The sequence below is a fragment of the Triticum aestivum genome, chromosome 4A (assembly GCF_018294505.1).
Source record: "Triticum aestivum cultivar Chinese Spring chromosome 4A, IWGSC CS RefSeq v2.1, whole genome shotgun sequence".
NCBI classification, from domain to species: Eukaryota; Viridiplantae; Streptophyta; class Magnoliopsida; order Poales; family Poaceae; genus Triticum; species Triticum aestivum.
The window spans coordinates 80,750,098-80,765,495 of NC_057803.1; positions in this window are offsets into that span (position 1 = coordinate 80,750,098).

Genomic DNA, 15,398 nt, shown 5'->3' on the forward strand with positions numbered 1-15,398 from the left:
AAGAGTTGTCTTTCCCCGGTTTCTGACCAGTTAAGAGGCGTTCGACATTTTCGTCCATAGAGAACTTCGAAAGGAGCTTTGCCCAAGCTAGCTTGATAACTATTGTTATAAGCAAACTCCGCGAATGGAAGGCATTTCTCCCAACCCATTCCGAATGAGATGACAGAAGCTCGGAGCATATCTTCCAGAATTTGATTGACTCGCTCTACTTGACCACTTGATTGAGGATGGAAGGCGGTGCTAAAAGAGAGACGAGTTCCCATAGCATTTTGGAAACTTTCCCAAAATCGAGAGGTGAAGAGACTCCCACGGTCTGAGTTAATTTCCAATGGGACACCATGAAGAGACACTATTCGGGAGATGTATAAATCAGCTAGCTGGCTAGCGGTGATACTCTCACGAACAGGTAGGAAATGGGCTACTTTGGAAAGACGGTCGATCACGACGAAGATGGCATTATTCCCTCTCTTGGTCCTGGGAAACCCAGTAATGAAATCCATACTGATTTTATCCCATTTCCACTCAGGAATAGCCAAAGGTTGAAGGGTGCCAGCAGGCCGTTGATGCTCTGCTTTAACACGACGACAAACGTCGCAATTAGCAATGTATTGAGCGATTTCTCTCTTCATCCTAGTCCACCAAAACCTCTGGCGTAGGTCTTGATACATTTTAGTACTACCGGGATGAATGGTGAGAGGGGATTCATGAGCTTCCTTAAGGATCAGCCGCCTCAGGTTTCGTGCCTTGGGAACCACTAAGCGGTTTCCAAAGTATACGACACCTTGATCATCAACGGAGAAACAATTCGCGACTCCTTTCTTAATGTTTCTCTTAATACGGGAGATTCCCGGATCTACCTTCTGTGCCTTGATGATCTGATCCGTAAGGGTAGGTTTCGCCACCAGGGTGGATAGGAATCCTCGAGGAACAATGTGAAGATTGAGCTTACGAAATTCCTCGTGGAGAAGTGGTTGACTTTGTTGTAACATCAGGTTGTTACAATAAGATTTACGACTTAGCGCATCAGCCATGACATTGGCTTTGCCCGGGGTGTAAGTTATTCCTAAGTCGTAATCCGAGATCAACTCGACCCAACGTCTTTGCCTGAGATTCAAATCCGGTTGGGTGAAGATATATTTCAAACTTTGGTGATCGGTGAAGATCTCGCAACGATTACCGAGGAGGTAATGTCGCCAAGTTTTGAGTGCATGGACTACAGCTGCAAGCTCTAGATCATGTGTGGGATAGTTTTCCTCATGTGGGTGTAATTGCCGTGAAGCATAGGCAATTACCTGACGATCTTGCATGAGTATGCAACCTAGTCCTTGTCGCGAGGCGTCGCAATAGATAATAAAGTCCTTGGAGAAATCTGGTGGTACCAGTACGGGAGCAGATGTCAGGCGTCTTTTCAGTTCCTGAAAGCTGAACTCGCACTGTGGGGTCCACTCGAACTTTTTATCTTTCTTGAGGAGTTCAGTTAGAGGTTTAGCAACCTTGGAGAAATTCTCGACGAAGCGGCGGCAATAGCTCGCTAAGCCAAGGAAGCTCCGAACTTGCTTGACCGTCTCAGGTGGAGTCCAATCAAGGACGGCTTGAACTCGCTCGGGATTGACAGCAATACCCTTACCAGAGATTACATGGCCTAGATAGGTCACTTCTGGCAACCAAAATTCACACTTGGAGAATTTGGCATAAAGGCGATGCTCTCGAAGTTTCGTCAATACCAGCCTTAGATGTTCGGCATGTTCCTCTTCATTCTTGGAGTAGATGAGTATGTCATCGAGGTAAACTACGACGAATTTATCCAAATACTCCATGAAGACCGAGTTCATTAACCGAGAGAAGGTGGCTGGGGCATTGGTTAAACCGAAGGACATAACGGTGTACTCGTATTGGCCATAACGAGTAACAAAGGCCGTTTTGGGAATGTCCCCGTTTCTGATTTTGATTTGATGGTAGCCCAACCTCAAATCCATCTTGGAAAAGACTGAGGATCCAGCGAGCTGATCATACAGATCGTTGATCCTGGGAAGCGGATACTTGTTCTTGATAGTGACCAAGTTGACAGGTCGGTAATCTACAACCATCCGATCCGTTCCATCCTTCTTCTTGACGAAGAGGACGGGGCAAGCCCAAGGAGAGGAACTAGGACGGATGAAACCCTTTTTCAAGGACTCATCGAGTTGGTTCTTAAGCTCGGCTAGTTCTAAGGGTGCCATCTTATAGGGTCTTCTAGAAATTGGAACGGTTCCTGGAACAAGGTCTATCACAAACTCGACATCCCTGTCAGGTGGAACACCTGGCAGTTCTTCTGGAAAGACATCCGGAAAGTCTCGGACTACCGGAATATCCTCAAGGTCTGGAAGGGGGTTGGCATTTAGGGAGTAAAGCTGGCGCTTGGCCACTCGAGTTAAGACATTGACTGTCTTGCCCGATGGGTGAGTAAGTTGAACGGTTCTAGTGGCACAATCAATCTTAGCATAATGAGCTGACATCCAGTCCATACCCAAGATGATGTTTATGTCCGAGGACTTGAGAGCTATTAAGGATGCAAGGAAGACAAGTCTATCGACAAGAATTTCGTTCCCATGGCTTACTCTAGAAGTTTGCCATTTGGAACCCGGAGTTTGAATTACCATGGAAGTGGGCATGTCACAGAATGTCGTGTTATGCAATCGAGCATAGTTCTCGGATATGAATGAATGAGATGCTCCAGTATCGAAAAGAACAGATGCCGGATGGCAATTAACAAGGAGCGTACCAAGGACGACGTTAGGATCCTCATGAGCCTCCTCGGCTGAAACATAGTTGACATGGCCACGTGCAGTGGTGACCGGCTTGGCGTAGAATGTCTTTCCCGCTGGCTTACCACGGCCAACGGACTTTCCAGACTGATTGGGGTTGTTGTTCTGGGGACACTCTCGACTATAGTGACCCGGCTCTCCACACTTGAAACATGTCACAACATTGGGGCGTGGAGCAGCATTAGCAGCGGGGCCACCATAGGGCTTGGGCGGTGCAAACTGCTGGTTGGGACGAGGCGCCTCAAAGGATGGCCTCGGAATGAACCTGGGTGGCAGTGCCGTGCTTGGAATCCACACCCGGCGCTTCTGAGATCCAAAGCCGGATGAAGAGCCAAAATCACGGGAGTGCTTGCGTGAAGCGTCATAGTCAGACTGGCATATCTCAGCACTGATGGCTTTATTGACCAACTTCTGAAAGGAGGTGCACTCGTGCAGACGAAGATCGCGGCGAAGCTCAGGGCTAAGTCCCTTGCGGAACCTTGCCTGCTTCTTAGCGTCGGTGGATACCTCTTCAGGAGCATATCGTGCCAGATTCCCAAATTCACGACTATATGCATCCACAGTCAGTCTTCCTTGGGTGAAATTGCAGAACTCTTCCCTCTTGCGATCTATGAGACCTTCCAGAATGTGATGCTCACGGAAAGCCTCATTGAATTCAGCCCAAGTAGTGATTTGGCCGACCGGGCGCATAGCTTCAAAGTTTTCCCACCAAAGGCTAGCAGGGCCTTTGAGGTGATAGGCAGCATAAGTAACCTTATCAGCTTCGGCTACGTTGGCAGAACGTAGCTTGTGGGTGATGCTGCAAAGCCAGTCATCCGCATCGACGGGCTCGACGGAATGTTTAAACTTTGGTGGGTACAGCTTGATGAAGTCATTAATTGACACCAAGTCATTTCGCTGATGGCGTGCAGTGTTCTGCTCAATCCACTCCAACAAGCGGTTAGTCTCACGCTTGTTTCTTTCTGCCTCCAGCATCACTTCGGCCAGAGAAGGCGGGTGAGGCAGATTTTCACCCCTAGCTGCACTGGCTTCCCCCTGCTCCGGGGCAGCAGGGTTGCTCCGGGTGTTGACCATCCTAGGAGAAAACAAGACAACGGTTTAGATAAGGATGGCACAAACTTAGCAAGTGCAGAATGTAATGGATAACGTGGAGTGCTAATATGTTCATTGCACGACATGGTAATATAGAAACTGCCATATATATACCATTGGTCATACACACCGTACATAGTTTAGTACAAGCCCAGGCTAGAGTATAACTACGGTGAAAGACATTACATCTCATCGGAGGCATTCCAAGATCCTATACATTATTTTCCTACACCTCCGGAGCGTGATACACACCAAATCGTATCCCACGGTCACGCAGGACTGTGGAGAATACAACTACTACAATACTAGTAAAACTACTACTAGCTCAGATGGCTCCGTAGTAATCCTCATAGAAGTCGCCACCAAAACCTGGAAGTGGAACATGATGATCTGGGAACAGACGGTCCTGTAGAGCCTGCGGACCAAAGGGAGTCAGATGTGGCCTTGGTCCCACAGGTGGTGGCAGACGGGGACCACGAGGAGGGGTGATGCCTCCTACATCGCGCCACTCCATACAATCTAGCAATCTAGACCGTACAGGGTATAGATCCCTCAGATCCATGTATCATGCCTGTACCGCCGGTGCAAACCGAGTCAAAGTGGCCCAGTGATCAGCACGGGAGTTAAAAAACTCCATACGCAAGGCCTGATTTTCGCGGTCCTTATCCTCGAGCATCTCGGTAGTGGTGCGGAGTAGTGACTCCTCATGTGTGGGGTCAGCATAGATAGCCTGGATATACCCTTGCGCTCCCGGAAGTGAAGCTGGCATATAACGGAAGTCGGTGTTCCGAAGCAGGCCAGTCCGGACTCACATGATGGTCATCATGGAATAGGCAGCATCCTGCACAGCCATCTCAATAGTAACCCCGAGTCCATAGGAACAGTGAAGGGGCTCAGTGGCTCCAGGATATGAGGGATATATCCTGACGGTACAGAGGTACTGGCTCTGGTTGAAGTCTCGGAATTGCTCTTCGACGGTGTATTCGGGATACCAATGGTAACCCGTCTTGATCATTACCCGGACTAACATAGCAGTATGACCGGGCACATCGAGGCACCGGGTCAGGCGAACCACTTGGTTTTGAGCACGAGTGGCCATCTGAAAGCACAACCACAATGCAAAGACATTAGAATTTCTAGGGAAAATTGGACAGCATAACAGCTGTAAATGCTCAGAAAAGGATTTGAGACATCCACAATAGTTTGCAATACCACTCAACAACATCATATCAAGGTTCTGATTCAACTGGCAACATACTAAAAGTAGTAGAAACTGTACTGAGGCTTGTAACAACAATCCTATAAGCTACTACGGATTAGTAACACGTGAACCTGATAGAAGAAGAGAGCCTAGTCCTTAACCCACGTTGAATGAGAAGAGAATGACTCAGATCAGAGGGCATAAGGTAAAGGAGTAAAAGAGCCTTACGTTCCCTCCCACAATCAATTCCCCTACATATAACTAAAGCATTTCTAGACTCGACATCGACCAGTTTGGCTCAACGAACCTACAGGCAGTCCGGCTCTGATGCCAACGCTGTCAGGACCCCGATTCCAAGTCACATCGATCTAGCCGGTAACACCTCATATCACATTGCGGCCTCACGCACGGTATCCCCACGGGTGTCGCCTTACCATGGCCCGGGACCGTTTGCGCCTTTTGGCTCACGTATATGATAGTGTCGCTAGCATCCATATGACAGAGAACCCGGGCCGACATGGCTAGTCGTGAACCCAAAGCGGCACAGACCTATGGAGACAGGCATACGTGAATCACATCGAGCATGTCGGTCATCAGCGTGTGAATCCGGGCTGTAGCACTGGGCTAACAGGACTCCGGGGAACCCGGGCTGTAGCAGGCTAGGCAGGACTCCGGAAGTCACCGCGTGACATTCCCGAAGGACAGACATAGGAACGAAGTGAAACACATGCCGGCCAGTCAAGTGTCCTGAGCAGTAGTGCTGGGCTAGCAGGACTCCGGTGAACCGGGCTGTAGCGGACTACTATGGCTCGAGGAGCACTAGACTACATTTCCCCATAAGAAAGGCTGCCAAGGATAAACAACTAGATTGTCGGATCCCACACATACCAAGCATTTCAATCATACACACAATATGCTCGATATGTGCAAATACAACATGGCATCACAACAAAACTCTACAACTCAAGTACTTTATTTAAAGGCTCCAGAGAGCCATACATAACATGTTCATACAGGTAGGGGTCACATGACCCGACACTCAAGTTATACAAGCATACAAGAACATGCGGAAGCAAATAGTCTAAGTACAGACACTAGAAAGCAAGAAGGCTTCTCGAAGCCTGTCTATCTACATAGGGCCCTCCATGGCCATGATCACCACCTGGGTGGCAAGTCACTCATCGACGTCGAGATCTACATAAAACCCATCGGAGGGGGCGGTGTTGTCGTCTGAAAACAGTAATTAAGCAAACATGAGTACAAAGGTACTCAGCAAGTCTTACATCAGAACCTACTATACATGCTCATTCTCAAGAAGGTGGTGGGGTTATTGCAGCATGCCAGCTTTGACTCTTGGCTAAGCTATCCTACGAGACTCCACTAGTAAAATAGTTTTCGCACACGAGTCCACTACTCACCAACACAATACTCCACCGGGGATCCTCCCTCGTCATCCTACGAGAGGGCCATCCTCGGTACTCACACTTATCTTGAGTCTTTTAGTAGTATCCATTAACTTGTCTATGAACTGTATAGGCAACCAAGTAGTCCTTTACCGCAGACGCGGCTATTCGAATAGTTTTATACCCTGCAGGGGTGTACTTCTTCATACACGCTTTCACCACTTACCGCCGTTTACACGACATGTACTCGGCAACCTTCAAGCGGAGGCCCAACGAGGGTGTCGGCCACGGCCTACCTAAACACTCAAGTCTCTAGTCCAGGTTTATCGCCTATCCAGGTTCCATCCGCAGGGAGTCCGGCCGAGGTTTCCACATACGGCCCTGAACGATGTGAACAGGGTTCCCGAGACACCAAAAGGGTGACTCAGTACACCGTGCAACGGTGTATCTACCGCAACATAGCGCACCCCTAGGGTCAGCGCTACGCACGGCCGCCAACACATAACCTACAAACACCAGAAACTAATTGCAACTCCTGGACAGAGTACTAGGGTGAATAAGAAGCCGAGAGGGTCCATTGGTTTCGGGCCCAATGTATGGTAGTAACTGAATCTTAAATCACACATACAGATCTCAGTTCTTATGGACGGCCTCAATGAAACAACCCACCATGTACTCCTACATGGCCTCTCATCGATACCTTTACCAAATCATGTTCAACACATCCCTCACATTACCGTCATAATCATTTCACTCTAGCCCATCACCCAGATGAACCAGACCTGACACAACTCTAAGCATAGCAGGCATAGCAAGGTAGGAAACACATACATGGCTCAATCAACTCCTACACATGCTAGTGGGTTTCATCTAGTTACTGTGGCAATGACAGGTCATGCAAAGGATAAGGGTTCAACTACCGTAGCACACAGCAGTTTGAATCACGTTGTCTTAATGCAGTAAACAAGAGCGGAATCAAGAACATGGGTTTGTATCGGAATGATCAATGGGTTGCTTGCCTGATGTAGTGGTAGTAGGGTACTGCCCTTCAGACGGATACTCGGGGTTATCCTCGGAGGCAGAACCTACCACAAAAGACACACTGAAACATAATCAACACATGACAATATGCAACAATATGATGCATGTTATGACATGGCAAAATGAATGTGTCTTGGCCTAATGCAATCTAAAACAGAAAGGAATGAACTCATTTGAATCAAAGATTCAAATGTTAGTTCATTTAACATAGCCTTATTAGTGCATTATCTAATTTTGCTTAAACAGCAAGGTTAGCTTGTTTTTTCATGCATGAAACCATTACAGATGGATAGATTGAATTTTTCTAATCATTTTTCATATATAAATTGTTTGATTTGGAGCTATGGTTGATTTTCTATGATTTTTAGAAGTTTTGGCTATTTTCTGGAATTTCCTATTAAAGAATAAATCCAGAAAAGGATTTACTGCGTCAACATTGCGTCAGAGTGACGTCATGGGTCAACGGGCTGGTCCAGGTCAAACCTGACTAGTGGGACCCGCATGTCAGTAGTTAATTAACTAACTAATTTTTGATTAGTGCTAATCTAAGTTAATTAGCTGGGCGGTCCCACGTGCCAGAGACTCAGGGGAGGTCAACCTGGGCCCACACGGGGTCAAACAGGGTCAAACTCGCCGGCGTTTAGCCGCCGGCAAGGCCAGACGCGGCGGACCAGTGCGGGTTTTGCACTCCGGCGACCAAAAGGACGGCGGAGAGCATCTACGTGATGCGGGGACTCGTCCGCGTCGAGTGGTGTGGGTGGTTGGGCCTGGGGTGGCCGGAGTCGTCGCCGGCGTCGACCTTGGCAGTCGCCGGGGCTCAGGTGAGGTCGGGGTCATTGTTGTGACGGTCGTGGTGGCTCAAGCGGGGCACGTACGTGCTCTACGCGGCGCGGGGAGGAAGCTGGGCACGACTGCCGGACCATTAGATGGCCGGAGACTCGTCGGCGGAGAGCACAGGCGGCGGTGCATGCGGGCGAACTCGAGGCACCGCGTATGGTGCACGAGAGCTAGGACGGAGAGGGGGAGAAGGGTCAGTAGCTCACTGCGGTTGCAGGGGAGCGAACGGCGAGCTCGGGGAAGAGCTGGAGCGAGCGGGGCGGCGAGGGAGATCTCCGGCGACCGAGGTTGAAGACGAGCTCGGTGCAGCGTCTCCGGGGCGAGCGAGCGCTCGGGGATGGGTCGAGGCGAAGCAGTGGACGACAGCGGAACTTCTTGGCACGGCGAGGCAACGAGGGGACGGTGGTGGCTGTGGTGGTGCTTGTCGGCGGCGACGGCTGCGCCCTGCTTCCGGAGAAAGAGCGAGAGAGGCGAGACTGGGGGGAGAGTGGAGCGGTCGAGGGGTCCAGGGGGTCTGCATGGCACTCGTAGACAGCGTCCGGGCGTCGGCAGAAGCAGGAGGTGGCCGGCGTGTGGCTGCGGGCACCGGCCACACGCCTCTCGTCCTCCTGGCGAGAGGAGGAGGATGACTGGCGCGAGCCAGTGGACTGGGCCGAGCTGGGCCAGGCCAGGGCGACAGGTAAGTCTCTGTTCTCTCTCTCCTTTTCTGTTTTTCATTTATTCTATTATTTCTGTAACTTCAGGGCTTTATTAAAAATGCCAGGGCATTTCCAAAAATCATAAAATTAATCATGGCTACTTCTTAGAATATATCCAACAGCAAACATTTCAGTTTATGAGTATTTGAGCATTTAAAATATTTTATAGCATTTAAATGCCCAAATGCAAATACTATAAGAATTAATCCAATGACCTTAAGATGTCCTAGAAAAATGTGCACCATTTTTGTCAAAGGTTTTAACCCAAAACAAAAAGGGTTGGCTTTTTAGAAGGGCATTTCAGGTTCATTGAAAAAGTTTTAGTAAACCCTAGTTGTTCCAGGGGGGTGCTGGGGGTTCTGTCATCCCCATTTCAGTTTTCTGGGAATTTAAACATGATGCACATGTTCAACCAATCCAAATGCATGACTAACACAGGGATGTGACACGCCGGCCCTAGGAGATGGGATCTCCAAGGGGGGGGCGGCCAAGGGGGGGTGGCTTGCCCCCCAAGCCACGTGGGGCGCCCCCTACCCCTAGGGTTTCCAACCATAGGCGTAGGGGGAGGCCCAAGGGGGGCGCACCAGCCCACTAGGGGCTGGTTCCCCTCCCACTTCAGCCCATGGGGCCCTCCGAGATAGGTGGCCCCACCCGATGGACCCCCGGGACCCTTCTGGTGGTCCCGGTACAATACCGATTACCCTCGAAACTTTCCGATGGCCGAAACTTGACTTCCTATATATAAATCTTCAACTCCGGACCATTCCGGAACTCCTCGTGATGTCCGGGATCTCATCCGGGACTCCGAATAACTTTCGGGATACCGTATACTAATATCTCAACAACCCTAGCATCACCGAACCTTAAGTGTGTAGACCCTACGGGTTCGGGAGACACGCAGACATGACCGAGACGACTCTCCGGTCAATAACCAACAATGAGATCTGGATACCCATGTTGGATCCCACATGCTCCTCGATGATCTCATCGGATGAACCATGATGTCGAGGATTCAATCAATCCCGTATACAATTCCCTTTCTCAATCGATATGTTACTTGCCCGAGACCCGATCGTCCGTATCCCAATACCTCGTTAAATCTCATTACCGGCAAGTCACTTTACTCGTACCGTAATGCATCATCCCGTGATCAACTACTTGGTCACATTGAGCTCATTATGATGATGCATTACCGAGTGGGCCCAGAGATACCTCTCCGTCATACGGAGTGACAAATCCCAGTCTCGATTCGTGCCAACCCAACAGACACTTTCGGAGATACCCGTAGTGCACCTTTATAGTCACCCAGTTACGTTGTGACGTTTGGCACACCCAAAGCACTCCTACGGTATCCGGGAGTTGCACAATTTCATGGTCTAAGGAAATGATACTTGACATTCGGAAAAGCTCTAGCAAACGAACTACACGATCTTTGAGCTATGCTTAGGATTGGGTCTTGTCCATCACATCATTCTCCTAATGATGTGATCCCGTTATCAATGACATCTAATGTCCATAGTCAGGAAACCATGACTATCTTTTGATCAACGAGCTAGTTAACTAGAGGCTCACTAGGGACGTGTTGTGGTCTATGTATTCACACATGTATTACGATTTCCGGATAACACAATTATAGCATGAACAATAGACAATTATCATGAACAAGGAAATATAATAACAACCATTTTATTATTGCCTCTAGGGCATATTTCCAACAGTCTCCCACTTGCACTAGAGTCAATAGTCTAGTTACATTGTGATGAATCAAACACCCATAGAGTCCTGGTGTTGATCATGTTTTGCTCTAGGGAGAGGTTTAGTCAACGGATCTGCCACATTCAGGTCCGTATGTACTTTACAAATATCTATGTCTCCATTTTGAACACTTTCACGAATGGAGTTGAAGCGACGCTTGATATGCCTGGTCTTCCTGTGAAACCTGGGCTCCTTGGCAAGGGCAATAGCTCCAGTGTTGTCACAGAAGAGAGTCATCGAGACCGACGCATTGGGAATGACTCCTAGGTCGGTAATGAACTCCTTCACCCAGATTGCTTCTTGTGATGCCTCCGAGGCTGCCATGTACTCTGCTTCACATGTAGATCCCGCCACAATGCTTTGCTTGCAACTACACCAGCTTATTGCCCCACCATTCAAAATATACACGTATCCGGTTTGTGACTTAGAGTCATCCAGACCTGTGTAGAAGCTAGCATCGACGTAACCCTTTACGACGAGCTCTCTTTGTCACCTCCATAAACGAGAAACATATCCTTAGTCCTCTTCAGGTACTTCAGGATATTCTTGACCGCTGTCTAGTGTTCCATGCCAGGATTACTTTGGTACCTTCCTACCAAACTTAAGGCAAGGTTTACATCAGGTCTGGTACACAGCATAGCATACATGATAGACCCTATGGCCGAGGCATAGGGGACGACACTCATCTTTTCTCTATCTTCTGTCATGGTCGGGCATTGAGCCGTGCTCAATCCCGTACCTTGCAATACAGGTGAGAACCCCTTCTTTGACTGATCCATATTGAACTTCTTCAATATCTTGTCAAGGTACGTACTCTGTGAAAGACCAATGAGGCATCTCGATCTATCTCTATAGATCTTGATGCCTAATATGTAAGCAGCTTCTCCAAGATCCTTCATTGAAAAACACTTGTTCAAGTAGGCCTTTATGCTTTCCAAGAATTCTATATCATTTCCCATCAAAAGTATGTCATCCACATACAATATGAGAAATGCTACAGAGCTCCCACTCACTTTCTTGTAAATGCAGGCTTCTCCATAAGTCTGCGTAAACCCAAACGCTTTGATCATCTCATCAAAACGGATGTTCCAACTCTGAGATGCTTGCACCAGCCCATAGATCGAGTGTTGGAACTTGCACACCTTGTCAGCATTCTTAGGATCGACAAAACCTTCCGGTTGCATCATATACAATTCTTCCTTAGGAAACTATTAAGGAATGCCATTTTGATGTCCATTTTCCATATCTCCTAATCATAGAATGCGGCAATTGCTAACATGATTCGGACGGACTTCAGCTTCGCTACGGGTGAGAAAGTCTCATCATAGTCAACCCCTTCAACTTGTCGATAACCCTTAGCGACAAGCTGAGCTTTATAGATGGTTACATTACCATCCGTGTCTATCTTCTTCTTAAAGATCCATTTATTTTCTATGGCTCGCCGATCATCGGGCAAGTCAGTCAAAGTCCATACTTTGTTTTCATACATGGATCCTATCTCGGATTTCATGACTTCCAGCCATTTGTCGGAATCTGGGCCCGTCATCGCTTCTTCATAGTGCGAAGGTTCACTGTTGTCTAACAACATGATTTCCAAGACAGGGTTGCCGTACCACTCTGGTGCGGAACGTGTCCTTGTGGACCTAAGAAGTTCAGTAGCAACTTGATCTGAAGTTTCATGATCATCATCATTAACTTCCTCTCTAGTCGGTGCAGGCACCTCAGGAACATTTTCCTGAGTTGCACCACTTTCCAGTTCAAGAGGTAATACTTCATCAAGTTCTACTTTCCTCCCACTTACTTCTTTTCAGAGAAACTCTTTCTCTAGAAAGGATCCATTCTTGGCAACAAAGATCTTGCCTTCGGATCTGAGGTAGAAGGTATACCCAATAGTTTCTTTAGGGTATCCAATGAAGACGCATTTTTCCGACTTGGGTTTGAGCTTTTTAGGTTGAAATTTCTTGACATAAGCATCGCATCCCCAAACTTTTAGAAACGACAGCTTAGGTTTCTTCCCAAACCATAATTCATACGGTGTCGTCTCAACGGATTTCGACGGAGCCATATTTAAAGTGAATGCGGCAGTCTCTAAAGCATAGCCCCAAAATGACAGCGATAGATCGGTAAGAGACATCATAGATCGCACCATATCCAATAGAGTGCGATTACGACGTTTGGACACACCATTACGCTGAGGTGTTCCAGGCGGCGTGAGTTGTGAAACTATTCCACATTTCCTTAAGTGTGTGCTAAATTCGTGACTCAAGTATTCTCCGCCACGATCTAATCGCAAGAACTTGATTTTTCTGTCACATTGATTCTCTACCTCACTCTGAAATTCCTTGAACTTTTCAAAGGTCTCAGACTTGTGTTTCATTAAGTAGACATACCCATATCTACTCAAGTAATCAGTGAGGGTGAGAACATAACGATATCCACCGCGAGCCTCAACGCTCATTGGACCACACACATCAGTATGTATGATTTCCAATAAGTTGGTTGCTCGCTCCATTGTTCCTGAGAACGGAGTCTTGGTCATTTTACCCATGAGGCATGGTTCGCATGTGTCAAATGATTCGTAATCAAGAGACTCCAAAAGTCCATCCGCATGGAGCTTCTTCATGCGTTTGACACCTATGTGACCAAGGCGGCAGTGCCACAAGTATGTGGGACTATCATTATCAACCTTACATCTTTTGGTATTGACACTATGAATATGTGTAGCATTACGCTCGAGATTCATTAAGAATAAACCATTCACCAGCGGGGCATGACCATAAAACATATCTCTCATATAAATAGAACAACCATTATTCTCGGATTTAAATGAGTAGCCATCTCGAATTAAACGAGATCCTGATACAATGTTCATGCTCAAAGCTGGCACTAAATAACAATTATTGAGGTTTAAAACTAATCCCGTAGGTAAATGTAGAGGCAGCGTGCTGACGGCGATCACATCGACCTTGGAACCATTCCCGACGCGCATCGTCACCTCGTCCTTCGCCAGTCTCCGCTTATTCCGCAGCTCCTGCTTTGAGTTACAAATGTGAGCAACCGCACCGGTATCAAATACCCAGGAGCTACTACGAGTACTGGTAAGATACACATCAATTACATGCATATCACATATACCTTTAGTGTTGCCGGCCTTCTTGTCCGCTAAGTATTTGGGGCAGTTCCGCTTCCAGTGACCACTTCCCTTGCAATAAAAACACTTAGTCTCGGGCTTGGGTCCATTCTTTGGCTTCTTCCTGGCAGCTTGCTGTTGGAAATATGCCCTAGAGGCAATAATAAAAGGATTATTATTATATTTCCTTGTTCATGATAATTGTCTTTTATTCATGCTATAATTGTGTTATCCGGAAATCGTAATACATGTGTGAATACATAGACACCAACATGTCCCTAGTAAGCCTCTAGTTGACTAGCTCGTTGATCAACAGATAGTCATGGTTTCCTGACTATGGACATTGGATGTCATTGATAATGAGATCACATCATTAGGAGAATGATGTGATGGACAAGACCCAATCCTAAACATAGCACAAGATCGTATAGTTCGTTTGCTAGAGTTTTCCAATGTCAAGTATCTTTTCCTTAGACCATGAGATCGTGTAACTCCCGGATACCGTAGGAGTGCTTTGGGTGTACCAAACGTCACAACGTAACTGGGTGACTATAAAGGTATACTACGGGTATCTCCGAAAGTGTCTATTGGGTTGACACGGATCAAGACTGGGATTTGTCACTCCGTATGACGGAGAGGTATCTCTGGGCCCACTCGGTAATGCATCATCACAATGAGCTCAAAGTGACCAAGTGTCTGGTCACGGGATCATGCATTACGGTACGAGTAAAGTGACTTTCCGGTAACGAGATTGAACGAGGTATTGGGATACCGACGATCGAATCTCGGGCAAGTAACGTACCGATTGACAAAGGGAATTGAATACGGGGTTGCTTGAATCCTCGACATCGTGGTTCATCCGATGAGATCATCGAGGAGCATGTGGGAGCCAACATGGGTATCCAGATCCCACTGTTGGTTATTGACCGGAGAGCCTTCTCGGTCATGTCTACATTTCTCCCGAACCCGTAGGGTCTACACACTTAAGGTTCGGTGACGCTAGGGTTGTTAAGAAGACTTGTATGTGATTACCGAATGTTGTTCAGAGTCCCGGATGAGATCTCGGACGTCACGAGGAGTTCCGGAATGGTCTGGAGGTAAAGAATTATATATAGGAAGTGCTATTTCGGCCATCGGGACAAGTTTCGGGGTCACTGGTATTGTACCGGGACCACCGGAAGGGTCCCGGGGTCCACCGGGTGGGGCCACCTATCCCGGAGGGCCCCATGGGCTGAAGAGGGGAAGGGATCCAGCCCAAAGTGGGCTGGGGCGCCACTTCCCCTAGGGCCCATGCGCCTAGGGTGGGGGAAACCCTAAAGGGGGCGCCCCCCTTGCTTGTGGGGCAAGCCCCCCACCCCTTGGCCGCCGCCCCCCCTAGGAGATTGCATCTCCCAGGGCCGACGCCCCCCCTAGGCCCCCTATATATAGTGGGGGGAG